Here is a 15,247-nt window from a genome sequence, read left to right as displayed (position 1 = left end):
AGAACTTTTAGGTTCATCTCTAGAACTCAAATAGGCTTCCCTTACCAATTCTGACTTAAGAAAAACGAGAGAGAAAACCGGCCGAGAGAGAGTAGAGACGGTGTGCTGAAAACAGAGTAAAGAAACGAAAAAAAACAAGCCGAAACAGAGACCCAGGAAAGGAATACAACGTGAGATACAAGTAGAAGGGGGTAAGAAGAAATTCGAAGGCAGAAGCATCGCCCTTAGCAATCACGCACAATTTCTCTGCAAAAGAATCAGGTAAGTCTTCTGCTCTGTTTTCCCCGCTGTTTGTTAATTAATCTGCGCCATCTGTTTTGAATTAAGCACCAAAGGCCCTGCACGCGTGATTTGGATCACGCGTGCCTCATGTGGCCCAGCCGGGTCACTGGCTTGGGCCAGTGACCCGGCTGGGCTGGCTGGGTCTAGCCCAGCCCATGTGGGCTGAGCTGGGCCCAGCCCCAAAAATAAAAATAAAAAAAAATAGAAAAAAAAATAGAAAAAATAGAAAAATATGTGTATGAATGAATAAAAATAATATAAACTAGTTAAATGCCTCGCGCGATGCCGCGGGTCAATTATTTTTTGCATTTCAAAAAAAGTCAAGATCTAAAAGTGTTAGGTTTTTTTTGCAAAGTTATACCCAAGAGTCTTAAGTTTGGTTGAAACGCTTGACCCAAAAGTAATATTTATAATATTAATAATAACATTAAACTTGGGTTAACCCTTAGCATAAAAGTGTCTGGACTGCAATACCAGACCCAATAGCATTGGACGTGGGTCTGGCTGCAAGGTCGTGTCATAAAAGTGTGATAATTAAATAGATAAGTTAAAAAGAAAAAAATAAAGAAAAAAAACCAACAGGAAGAAAAAAACTAATGAAGAAAAAAAAATGAATTAACTGGGTTAACCTTTCAAATCAGGTTAACCCGTCATACCTTGAATTCGCATCATGAAAGTTTGATAATTAAAAAGAAAAAAACAAATTAATGGGTTAACCCATAATTAACTGGGCTAACTTGTCAAACCAGGTTAGCCTGTCAAATCCGGAATCCGTGTCATGAAAGTTTGATAACTAAATAGAAAAAAATTTAACATTAACAATTTAAATTAAACAAAAAAAATTAATTAAAAAGAAAAAAAACAAAAGACATCATCCTTTCACTATGGACTGCACTGTGCAGTCCACAGTCAAAGACATAAAAACAACAAAAAAACAAAAAGAAAAACTAAAGGCATCAGTCGAGAACTACTTAGAAAAAAATTTAATATTAATAAACTAAATTAATTAAATAAAATTAATTAAAAAGAAAAAATAAAAGAAAAAAAAACCTCTAAGAAGAAAAAAAAAACTAAATAGAAAAAAATTTAACATTAACAAACTAAACTAAACGAAAAAAAATTAAAAAGAAAAAAAAGCAAAAAAACATTACAGGTTAACTCGTCAAATTAGGTTAACCCGTTAAACCCGGGATTCGTGTCATGAATGTCTGGTAGCTAAATAAAAAAAGTAAAAATTAACAAACTGAACCAAACAAAAAAAAATTAATTAAAAAGGAAAAAAATCCAGGTTAACTCGTCAAACCATGTTAACCCGTTAAACCCAGGATCTGTATCATGAAAGTCTGATAACTAAATAAAAAAAATTTAACATTAACAAACTAAATTAAACAAAAATAATTTATGAAAATCAAAAAACAAAAAAAATTGACGGTCAACCCATAATTAACTGGGTTCACCTGTGAAACCAGGTTAACCCGTTAAATCCGGAAAACGTGTCATGAAAGTCTGATAACTAAATAAAAATAATTTAATATTAATAAACTAAATTAAATTAAACAAAAAATTTTGTTAAAAGAAAAAAACAAAGAAAGAAGCAAAAAAATAATCCCGAAAGGCATAAAAAAAAGCTAAAAAAAATGAGACAACTTAAAAAAAAAACCTAAAGCATCAGTGTTTTACTGTGGACTGCACTGTGTGCAGTCCACAATAAAACACTAATCCCTTTTAGTATATGTTACAATTAATTAAAAAGAAAAAAAGCAAAAAAAAAATTTCAGGTTAACTCGTCAAACCCGGGATCCGTGTCATGAAAATCTGATAACTAAATAAAAAAATTAACATTAACAAAAAACATTCATTAAAAGAAAAAAACACAAAGAAAAAAGCAAAAAAAAAAACCCATAAAGGCTAGAAAACGAAAAAAAAAAAAAAAAAAAAAAACAAAGAAAAAAAACAAAGAAAAAACAAAAAAAAAGAAGAAGAAGAAGACAGCTCAACGTTTCACTGTGGACTTGCACAGTGAAACACTAAGCAGTTTTAGTTTATTGTCAATTAACAAACTAAACTAAACGAAAAAAATTAATTAAAAAGAAAAAAAAATTTCGGGTTAACTCGCCAAACCAGGTTAACCTGTTAAACCCGGGATCCGTGTCATGGAAGTTTGATATCTAAATAAAAAAATTAACATTAACAAACTAAATTAAATAAAAAAAAATTATTAAAAGAAAAAAACAAAAAAAATTGACGGCCCGTGAAACCAGGTTAACCCGTGAAACCTAAAATATGTGTCATGAAAGTCTAATAACTAAATAGAAAGAAATTTAATATTAACAAACTAAAGTAAACGAAAAAAATTAATTAAAAAGAAAAAAAAAGCAAAAAAAATATTTCTGGGTTAACTCGTCAAACCATGTTAACCTGTTAAACTCGGGATCCGTGTCATGAAAGTATGATAACTGAATAAAACAAATTTAACATTAACAAAATAAAAAAATTATTAAAAGAAAAAAAACAAAAAAAAGCAAAAAAAAAAAAAAAACCCTAAAAGTGTAAAAAAAAATGAAAAACAAAACAGCTCATCTTTTTCTAAATAGAAAGAAATTTAACATTAACAAACTAAAGTAAACGAAAAAAAATAATTAAAAACAAAAAAAAACAAAAAAAAATTCTAGGTTAACTCGTTAAACCATATTAACCTATTAAACCCGGGATCCGTTTCATGAAAGTCTGATAACTGAATAAAAAACATTTAACATTAACAAAATAAAATTATTAAAAGAAAAAAAAACCCTAAAAGTGTAAAAAAAACAAAAAAAAACAAAAAAACCGTCATGAAAGTCTAATAACTAAATAGAAAGAAATTTAACATTAACAAACTAAAGTAAACGAAAAAAATTAATTAAAAAGAAAAAAAAGCAAAAACAAAATTTCTGAGTTAACTCGTCAAACCATGTTAACCTGTTAAACCCGGGATCCGTGTTATGAAAGTCTGATAACTGAATAAAAAAAAATTAACATTAACAAAATAAAAAAATTATTAAAACAAAAAAAACAAAAAAAAGCAAAAAAAAAAACCCTAAAAGTGTAAAAAAAACGAAAAAAAAAACCAGCTCATCTTTTTCTAAATAGAAAGAAATTTAACATTAACAAACTAAAGTAAACAAAAAAAATTAATTAAAAAGAAAAAAAAAACAAAAAAAAAATTCTAAGTTAACTCGTCAAACCATGTTAACCTATTAAACCTGGGATCCGTATTATGAAAGTCTGATAACTGAATAAAAAAAATTTAACATTAACAAAAAAAATTATTAAAAGAAAAAAAACAAAAAAAAAGAAAAAAAAACCCTAAAAGTGTGAAAAAAAACGAAAAAAAAAACAGCTCATCTTTTACTGTGGACTGCACTGTGCAGTAGTACACAGTAAAAGACTGAGCCCTTTTAGTTATATCTTAATTTACTGGTTTATTCACCAACGTCAGAGTCGGAAATAAAATACTGGTTTAAATTTATATTATTTTTATTCGTTGTATTTTATTTTATTTTGCTAGAAAATAAAAAAAATATGTGCATGCGTAAAAAATAAATTTTTTTATGTGAATATTCACTGGCGCCAGAGTCAGGAATATTATAAGCAAATTATCATAGCATAAACTAATAAACATTTAGCAATTTAAGACAAAACCAGAAATGCAGTCTGGTTCAGGTAGAACGTTTAAGGGGTGATAATATCTTTCCTTTTACGTAACCAATCCCGAGCCATATAATCTCTGATGACCAATTAGGGTTCCTAGTGACCGTAATACTAGGTGGCGACTTCTTAAACAAGACATTTTCCCTTAAAAGAACCAGATGCCATAAATCTGCTCTCTTTCCATACGTCAAGAATTATTTTGTGGGTTGCTGCGATGTCGGGTGCGACACTCTCTAAGCCAAACAAATCGTCTTTCTCATCATCATCGTGTTTATTTTCATCATCGTCGTCGTCGTTATCATCATCTGTATTGTTTCCATTACCAGCACCGCTATTGCATCCAAAACACTACTAGTTCTTGTACCACCAAAACCATTTGAAGCATACTGAACAACATTATTCATAACATTGTCATACTCGTCATCAAATAGATCATTAAATTAATTCGCATCCATATCTACAAAACAACAAATTTTTTCACGAATGAAATTGCCATAAATACAGTTAGATGGAGGAATTTGTTTTGAATATTAAAATTTCATGTCGACCTGAACTGAAACCAAAACAAAAATTTTAAAGCATTCCTAAATTATCGTAGATCTTTTAGTAATAATTAATGAATACAATATTGCGTGCAACACAAGCATATTTATATGTGAGCTTTTAATTACATAAATGGTTTTAATTGAACATATCTTATGGTATCTAAGATTTACTATGAATTCAATGAAAATGAGATCAATTAATTAAGATGGAATGAGGATGTAAAAAGGACTTGAAGAACATAACGCCATGATTGTACATAAAAGAGATTTTATATATAACTTGAAAACCGGCAACTAACCTTCTCAAAAGCATGCAATTCAAGTGCAAATTTGTTATATGTTGGCAACTTAAATGAATGTGTTTTAATTGACAATGTGTTTTAAATAGGTAACTAATGACATGAAGAAATCAATGTAAACATGCTAACCTTTAATAATAATTCAAACCAACTTTACACCTAAAATTCAAAACACCAAAAGCAAACAGTCAACATGTTAACAACTATTCAAACTAAATTCTCAACATCCAATTCTAGATTGCAACAGGAAAGAGAATAAATGTTAACAGTCATTCAAACCACATTCAACACCTAAAATTCCAGCTTCCAACAGGAAGCATTCCCACATAATTTTACACCTTCCAACAGGAACCATTATCCAATAGACACTAAGAAAATGCAATACATCAACATAGTATACGGTACAACATATTATTTGAAAAAAAAAACACCAATGATTAATCCTGTACATTGAATCTCATACTCAGCAGCAAATATTACATTTAAAAAGTAACCATATTATAATAACACAGTAGCAGCAGCAACATTGACGTGCAAATCAGCATATCGAAGCAAAGTTTTGCTTTTATAACTGTCAAAACACATAACACCAAAATATATTTATGACAATTCAAACAGGAAAATTATATTCATAGAGCATTAAAATACAATGACAAAATTAGTGTAATATCCTATCCAACAACTCTTGACTTCAAATATGAAATTAATATAATACTGTAAAACACATATGACAACACAATAAACTTCAATTGCTGAGAAATAATATAGAAATAATTGTAAGTACATAATAATAGATTTACACTTATGACACGACCAAAAGATTGATGTCTTCTCCCAAGTGCAGGAGTGTCGAAGTAATAAATAACCCGGCAAGACCGGGGTCGAACCACAGGGAGGTTAATTGTATAAATTATAGATAACAATAATACAACAACAACAATAACAACAATAATAATAATAGTGAAGAAGAAGAGGAAGAAGTTGATGAGGATTTTGAGATGGAAGATTAACGTAAGGATTAAACAATGATAACAACACATGTCAAGGTTAGAGGATCCACTAATGGTATTTCAAACAAGTATAGTATAAACTTTTTTTTTTATTCAATTGGAAACCACACACAAAGGAGGTTCCAATCAGATTATAAATTGTTAACATGATTACATTAGTTATCTTATTCGAATAATGCTAATACTTGTAAATGTTGTCAGGCATTCATGATTATAACTTATGTTAACAACAAATCAAGTTCCTTTCATAGCTCAGGTGTCGGTTATACCATACAGTATGGGCTATGAAAGTGCCAAGTATTTGTTGTACCAAGTGTTATACAACATAAATCTAGATTAACCATTTAACAAGCAAAGTATTAAAAGTGAACAAGATAACAAATATAAAGCATGTTAGTATCCAACATTAAGGTCCATGTTAAGTTTATATTATACTTATTCTTACACCATTAGTGTACCCTTTTCACCTTGACATAATTAACTTAGCAACACATAATGAAAGAAAGAAACATAAATAAACAAGGAAAGGAAATGAAAAGCATAAGCAAGAAATTAATATAAGCAAAACTTAAGCATTACAAAATATAAAGAGAAAGCAAGAGTATGATCTTGATCTGAAAACCAAGATGCCTAAATACATGGCAAATGCCTCCTTTTATAGGCCAAAATTCAGAACTATTGATTTGTTGACTAATTGATGAGTGGGTGGCCACATCTTGACTTGGTGACAATTCTTATCTTCTTGTCTGCCAAAAACGTCATTGATGACGTCATAATTGGAACAAACTTAAATCATGAAAGTTCTAGGGAATTGTCTCATCTTTCCAGGATAAAAATTTGAGATCATTTGGACTTCTAGAACTCGAGATATGGGCTGAACACTGAACAGTGTCTGGGTTGCAGGACAGATTCGGGCTTCTTCATTGTTGCTACAATTTGGACTTGAAAACGGCCTTATTAAATCTTGGGCTCCTCATGAAAGTTGTAGGCCTATGTCTTATCTTTCCATCCATATAAAATAGACCTAAATCCGAGATCTACAGATCCAGATATCACCCAATTACCAAATAGTATTCCAGTTTGGACTGCACCAACATCTCTTTTCTAAGTTTGGCCATCTCTTTGTCCTTTCAATTTCAGTACTTCAACTCATCAATCAATTCTTTTATTTATGTGATAGGCCTGCATTTAAGATGAACATTTACCATAAGTTAAAGGTATCTTATATTATTAGATATGTTATTATAAAACATGCTTTAGTTAAGGAGTTATTGATACATCAAGTGCAAAATGATGATATAAAACCTTGATAAAAATGCACTTTTAAGTACTAATCACACCCCCCAACCAGCTTATTACTAGTCCCTAGTAATCAAAGCGTTAAAATAGAAAAACTATTTGCAAATTTCACAAAGCAAGGCATTCATCATTCAACTTCCATTAATCTATCCAGATAAACAAACTCTCATTAAATTTTATATATCTGCTCAATACCTCTTAAACAAAATATTATTAAACCTTCCTTTTTATGTGCTCAATGTATGAAAACATAGATGATGGGGCTTTTATTGGAAGAAAACAATATTCTGTTCTAATGTTTAAGGTTAACTTCCTTGGGTTGGGATTATTATCTTCTTTTTTTTTTTTTTTGGTATTTTTTTCAATATATATATACATATACTTAAAACACAATGCATCTTTAACCCATGTAACGAGCTTTCGGCTAATGACTCCCAGACCAGTTGGTCTTAGGGCATTAGGTGTTGAGACACCCCTACGAGCTTAGTAACTCGGGTTGCAGATACTGATACGTAGATAGTGCAATGTTTGATTCCCTTAAGCTTTTCTCCTTAACCCATGTAACAAGCTTTGGGCCAATAGCTCCCAAGTCAGTTGACTTTAGGGTATTAGGTGTTAAAACACCCCTTCGGGCTTAATTGCTTAGGTTAGGGAGGCTACGAAACCAAACTTATCTACGCTTTTATTATCATCAATTTTTGTTGTTGTTTTTTTTTTTAAAAAAAAAAAAAAAATTATAGACTATCCCTATCCCTTAGTTGTTACCTTTAACAAAAGAACATAAATAATGTAATAATCCAATGTGCAACCCACAATCATATGTTACAGTGTGTGTGTGAAAATGAAGGTTTAAGAATACTTGTTAAATGAGTATATGAGCAGAATCAAGTGATAACAATGCGAGAGTTTGTAAACCTGAATATTTCAAGAAGTATTCTAATAGGCCTTGTTATGAATATTGCAAATGACCATTAGAAAATGTTTACTAAGATGCGTCTCAAGAGTCAATAAAATTCCCCCTTACTCTGCCATCCTAGTAAGAACAGTTTAGCCAAATGGTTGTTTTTTTTTTTTTTTAAATACTACTACCCTCTCCCCCCAACCAAAACGAGACATTGTCCTCAATGTTCTAAGATAGAAAGATAGAGTATAGAAGACATCACCTGAAACAACGAACACTGACAAACCTGAAACATACTTAAACAAATATAAGAAATAACAAAACAAAATAATATGCTAATAATAAAACCAAAAGACACAAGGATTCACAAACGAAGGCTCAAATCCAATCTAAGCTTTTTACGGCTTTCTGTAGTTGACCAATTTATGCGACTCATGGAAGGATCAATTACAGGGGTGAAAGATTGTAGTTTGTCGATCAATTGTTCAGCAGTAGCAGCAGAGATTATGATTTGTCGTGCTGAAGATGTTAGAAATTCCTGTTCCACAGCTTGATCAAGAAATGACAACAAATTATCATAAAAACCATTAACATTGAGCAAACCTATAGGTTTATGGTGAATGTGAAGTTGGGCCCAAGAGGAAATATGAAAGATCTCTTCCAATGTGCCCAAACCACCTGGTAAGGCAATGAAGGCATCAACATGGTTAAACATTGCATTCAATCGATCAGACATTGTGGAGACCTGTAGTTCCTCTCCAATTGTTCTTCCAATGATGTCCCCTTTTGTTAAAGCTTCGGGGACGACCCCCAAAACTTGACTACCTCCTAAAAATGCAGCTATTGCCACACCCCCCATTAACCCAAGGCTGCCTCCCCCATACACTAAATGAATCTTTTTCTCAGCTAGTACCTGACCAAGATGATTTGCTGCTTCCAAAAAAGCTATTTCCTTCCCAGGACTGGATCCACCGAAAACACAAATATTTTTTATGTGATAACTTGAGGGACCTGCCATTTCTACACACTTCTATATCTGTCTAATGTAAGGGTTGAGTAGAAATGAGGGGAAGGAAGAGAAGATTTTATAGATGAGGATTTGAAAATGCAATCATATCACCTAGATATAGGCCAGCTGGAGTCTCACACTCTCTCTCTCTCTTTATGTATTTATTTATTTATTTTGAAAAGCATGTGTATGTACAGGTAGTTGTGATTGTGGCTCACATCTTCCCTTGGTTTTACGTCCAAGAACGGCTTAAACGCCCTCTATGGGTCGGGGATAGGCTTCCCATCCAGTTTTCTTAAAAACTGGCAAACAGGGTCTTTTTTAGTCAGATTCCCAAGACTAAGTCGATCATGTTCTTTATGAAAATGGGGCCATAAATCATGAATTGCACGATGCACATCTCCACTAGGATGCGTCTCAAGGGTTAATAGAAGATTATCTAAAGACCCCTTACTCAGGCCATCCTTAATGAATTGTATTTTATCTTCACGATTTATAGATACCATTCCTAAAGAACGACATGTTGCATTACAAGTCCATCTGGCACATCGGTGACAGACTTTCAGTCGTTTTGCACGATGTTTCTTTGCAAAAGTGCTTTTACCTATTCCAGGCATGTGTGAAATGAAAGAATTAGAGGACTCACCTGATAATCGGACCTTTGCTTCAATCAGCCAACGAATATCTTCAGGAATTCCATGATTCATTAACAACCTTAATCTTGCACACCTAGCACGGTAAATTTTTGTAATCGCATTCTAAGGCAGAGCGGGAAAGTACTTTTTCAATTTTTCAAGAGTGGTGTCCATTTTCAAATGAGAATTGGAGAAGAGAGTCAAAGAAGGGAGAAAGAGCAAAGAATTGCACAAATATACAGATATCAGTTATTATGGGAAACTGAAAGAACCGACTGAAGTCACGGAGTACCGTTATCCGCCATTTGACCGGGGTGAGAGAGACTAACAAAACAAAATTCACACCAAAAAGAAACACAAAACAATGTGAGAAAAACAAAATACTCAACCTTTATCTATAGGATCATTCAAACCAATGGATTCATTTTCACTAGGAAAATTATCAAAATAAGCTTTCAAACGATGTCCATTTCCATTAGGAACATTGTCATTCTTTGGATTCTCAATATCAAAGGCCCCATAAGGATACACATGTTTCTCAATAAATGGACCGCTCCATCTTGATCTTAGCTTTCCAGGACATAAATGGAGTCGAGAATTATAAAGCAAGACTTTTTGACCAGTATCAACTTTTTGACAATTTTCACAAGTTTTGCAGAATGCATGTGTGTCCTTGAACATGGTGGGCCAATAAAATCCATTTTGTAAAATTTTCGCAGCTGTCTTTTTTGACGAGAAATGACTCCCACATGCTTCAGAATGACAAAGTTTAATGACATTACTTACCTCATTGTCAGGAATGCATCTTCGAAATATTTGATCAGGACAATATTCGAATAAGTAAGGGTCATCCCAATAAAATTTCTTCACTTCGTTCAAAAACTTACCTTTGTCTTCGGTACTCCAATGAGTTGGCAAATCTCCTGTAGCAAGAAAATTGATATTTTTAGCAAACCAAGACATTGAACTAAGAGAAGGTAAGGATTCATCAGGAAAGTAATCATCGATTGGTGTGATGTCGGATGTCGAATCTGTTGTCACTTTTGACAAAAGATCCGCATCAACATTTTCGGTGTCTTTTTCATCCGTGATTTCTTCCTGAGAATAAATCACTTGCAAATCTTCAGATTCATCCAATTCAATTTTACTCAAAGTAGATTCAAGTTGATCATAAACTAATTCTTCAATAGAATCTACTTCTTGTAAATCATTATCATCTCCAGGTTGCTTGCAAATGTTGAAAATATTCATCTCCAATGTCATGTTCCCAAATGATAGCTTCATCAGTCCATTCCTACAATTAATCAATGCATTAGAAGTTGCAAGAAACGGACGTCCTAAAATAACAGGAAATGAATTACATGCTTCAACAGGTTGTGTATCCAAGACAATGAAATCCACAGGGTAAATGAATTTATCGACTTGTACTAACACATCCTCAATTATTCCTCTAGGCACTTTTACAGATCTATCAGCAAGTAAAAGAGTTACAGAAGTTGGTTTTAACTCACCTAGATTGAGACTTTGAAAAACTGAATATGGAAGTAAATTCACACTAGCTCCAAGATCAAGTAAGGCTCTTTCAATTTTATGTTCTCCAATAAAGCAAGAAATTGTAGGACAACCAGGGTCTTTATATTTCAATGCATTATTGTTCTGAAGAATGGCACTTACTTGTTCGGCTAAAAAGGCTTTCTTTTTCACATTCAATTTTCTCTTCACAGTGCACAGATCTTTCAAAAATTTAGCATAAGAAGGAACCTGTTTAATAGCATCCAGCAAAGGTATATTGATCCTTACCTGTTTGAAGGTTTCAAAGATTTTAGAGTTGTGATTGACTTTCCTTTGTTTGGTCATGACATGAGGAAATGGAAGTGTTGGCGGAGAATCAGTCTTTTCTTTGCAATGATCAGATTCAACCCCTTCCTTACCCTCAGAGATTGACTCATAATCATTCTCACAAGGTTCAAGACTGGGTTTTTCAATAACCTTACCACTGCGAAGAGTGATGACTGATTTTACGTGATCCATATGTTGGCTTCCCGAACTACTTGCATTCACATTGTATTGCCCCTTGGGATTTTGTTGTGGTTGAGATGGAAACTTACCTTTCTCTTGGAAACTGAGAGCAGATGTCAATTTTGCAAGAGTATCTTTAAAATCTGTCATGCTTTGAGCAAGTTGAGTGTTAATTGTCTCTTGCTTTTCCATGAATGCATGCAATGTTTCCTCAAGATTTCTTCTAGGAGGCGGAGCATAAGGAGGTGCATATCCATGAGAATTTTGGAAATTATGGTGTGTTTGAAACGGTGGCTGTGAAGTTTGAGCATTATTGTTCTCACTCTTCCAACTGAAATTTGGATGATTTCTCCAACCAGGATTATATGTTTGCGAATATGGGTTATGGTTAGGCCTTTGGAAACTGTTTAATGCATGGGCTTGTTCATGGAGACATTCTTTAAAAGAAGGCAAGGTTGGACAGTCATTGGTTGAATGTTCGTTGGTTTCACAGATTTGACACGCAATGTCTTGAACAGATTTTAATTGACCACTCTTTTTCAATTCTAGTGCCTCGACTTTTCTAGCTAAGGATGCAAACTTGGCTTGGAGGTCATGATCTTCCCTAAGGTTGTACATACCCCCACTAGATGTATGAGGTTGGGTTTTACTTGGTGCCTCATAAGTACCTGTGGTGTCCCAATTTTGTGCATTTTCAGCTAGCAAATCTAAGTACTCCATTGCTTCATTAGGGTCTTTATCTTCAAAAGTTCCATTGCACATCAATTCAACCATTTGCCTATCTCTAGGTGTTAATCCTTCATAGAAATGTGAAACTAATCTCCATGTTTCAAAACCATGATGGGGGCAAGTATTAAGCAAGTCTCGATATCTATCCCAACATTGGTAAAATGTTTCTCCTGGTTTTTGAGTGAAAGTGATGATTTGTCTTTTGAAAGAGTTTGTTCTGTGGGATTCATGTGGTCTCTAAGTGTTCTAACCCGAATATTCTCATTATTCTCATTGTGAAGCGATTGGTTATCTTCTTCGGCCATATTTTCTGAAAATGATGAGGATACCCTACAAAGTCTACCACTTAATGTACGTGACCACACTCTCATGCACGTGCAGGAAGAGAATAAAAGAAAGAAAAGAAAAACAATAGAAAAAGAAACAACACAAAAGAAACAAAGTTAAATACAAGAAAAGTAAAAAGAGAAAATAAAATAAACACTATAATTTGTACAAGAATTTACCTCCCCGGCAACGGCGCCAAAAACTTGACACAACCAAAAGATTGATGTCTTCTCCCAAGTGCAGGAGTGTCGAAGTAATAAATAACCCGGCAAGACCGGGGTCGAACCACAGGGAGGTTAATTGTATAAATTATAGATAACAATAATACAACAACAACAATAACAACAATAATAATAATAGTGAAGAAGAAGAGGAAGAAGTTGATGAGGATTTTGAGATGGAAGATTAACGTAATGATTAAACAATGATAACAACACATGTCAAGGTTAGAGGATCCACTAATGGTATTTCAAACAAGTATAGTATAAACTTTTTTTTTTATTCAATTGGAAACCACACACAAAGAAGGTTCCAATCAGATTATAAATTGTTAACATGATTACATTAGTTATCTTATTCGAATAATGCTAATACTTGTAAATGTTGTCAGGCATTCATGATTATAACTTATGTTAACAACAAATCAAGTTCCTTTCATAGCTCAGGTGTCGGTTATACCATACAGTATGGGCTATGAAAGTGCCAAGTATTTGTTGTACCAAGTGTTATACAACATAAATCTAGATTAACCATTTAACAAGCAAAGTATTAAAAGTGAACAAGATAACAAATATAAAGCATGTTAGTATCCAACATTAAGGTCCATGTTAAGTTTATATTATACTTATTCTTACACCATTAGTGTACCCTTTTCACCTTGACATAATTAACTTAGCAACACATAATGAAAGAAAGAAACATAAATAAACAAGGAAAGGAAATGAAAAGCATAAGCAAGAAATTAATATAAGCAAAACTTAAGCATTACAAAATATAAAGAGAAAGCAAGAGTATGATCTTGATCTGAAAACCAAGATGCCTAAATACATGGCAAATGCCTCCTTTTATAGGCCAAAATTCAGAACTATTGATTTGTTGACTAATTGATGAGTGGGTGGCCACATCTTGACTTGGTGACAATTCTTATCTTCTTGTCTGCCAAAAACGTCATTGATGACGTCATAATTGGAACAAACTTAAATCATGAAAGTTCTAGGGAATTGTCTCATCTTTCCAGGATAAAAATTTGAGATCATTTGGACTTCTAGAACTCGAGATATGGGCTGAACACTGAACAGTGTCTGGGTTGCAGGACAGATTCGGGCTTCTTCATTGTTGCTACAATTTGGACTTGAAAACGGCCTTATTAAATCTTGGGCTCCTCATGAAAGTTGTAGGCCTATGTCTTATCTTTCCATCCATATAAAATAGACCTAAATCCGAGATCTACAGATCCAGATATCACCCAATTACCAAATAGTATTCCAGTTTGGACTGCACCAACATCTCTTTTCTAAGTTTGGCCATCTCTTTGTCCTTTCAATTTCAGTACTTCAACTCATCAATCAATTCTTTCATTTATGTGATAGGCCTGCATTTAAGATGAACATTTACCATAAGTTAAAGGTATCTTATATTATTAGATATGTTATTATAAAACATGCTTTAGTTAAGGAGTTATTGATACTTCAAGTGCAAAATGATGATATAAAACCTTGATAAAAATGCACTTTTAAGTACTAATCAACTTACATCAAGGTTTACATTTGATCTCCTCTCGAACATTAATTTTAGCCATTGAAATTTTCTTTCCTTTTCTCAAATTGCTGCCCATATTTCCCTCCTGCTTCTAACCATTAAAAACTCAGTTGCAAAACAATAAAACTCACAGCAGAAAACCACTTCCTCAATGGAGTGAAAATCCTTAATGACCTCTCCTATGCTACATTCTTTTTTATCCCAACCACTTGATGTGCATTCACTCCTAGTAGATACACTATCAACCAATTGATTAAAACGCGAAAACAGTTGCGCTCCCATTCCCGAACCTTTTTTTTTCCACTCTTTTGTGTACTTTGTTGCTACTACTATTGGCAAAATTTACACCAACAACCATAGTATTGACATCCTCTACAAAATTTGGTAAAGTATCCTCCTCTGAATCACCACTACCTCCTCTAGATATGAATCCTCATTAGATGCATTCTTTCTCCTTTCACCTAAACCATCATCATCAGAATTCAAACCCTGTGATGGAGCCCAAGCATACTGACTGGTAGTCACAATGTTTGTAAACATGATATCATATTTACAACACAATGCGAGATCGATACCAGAATGCTTAAACTTTCTAGCTCCTTGTATCTCTTGCAACAAGGGAAAATGAAGATATAAATGAATCATAATGATTGTAAGAACAAACAATAAAATAGTTTATAGTAATTGTACACATACTGGAAAAAAAAAAAAACAAACCTTGATTATAGATTTCCACCACTCTAA

This window comes from Populus trichocarpa, chromosome 14 (genome assembly GCF_000002775.5).
Source record: "Populus trichocarpa isolate Nisqually-1 chromosome 14, P.trichocarpa_v4.1, whole genome shotgun sequence".
NCBI classification, from domain to species: Eukaryota; Viridiplantae; Streptophyta; class Magnoliopsida; order Malpighiales; family Salicaceae; genus Populus; species Populus trichocarpa.
Note: the sequence above shows the minus strand (reverse complement) of the source record.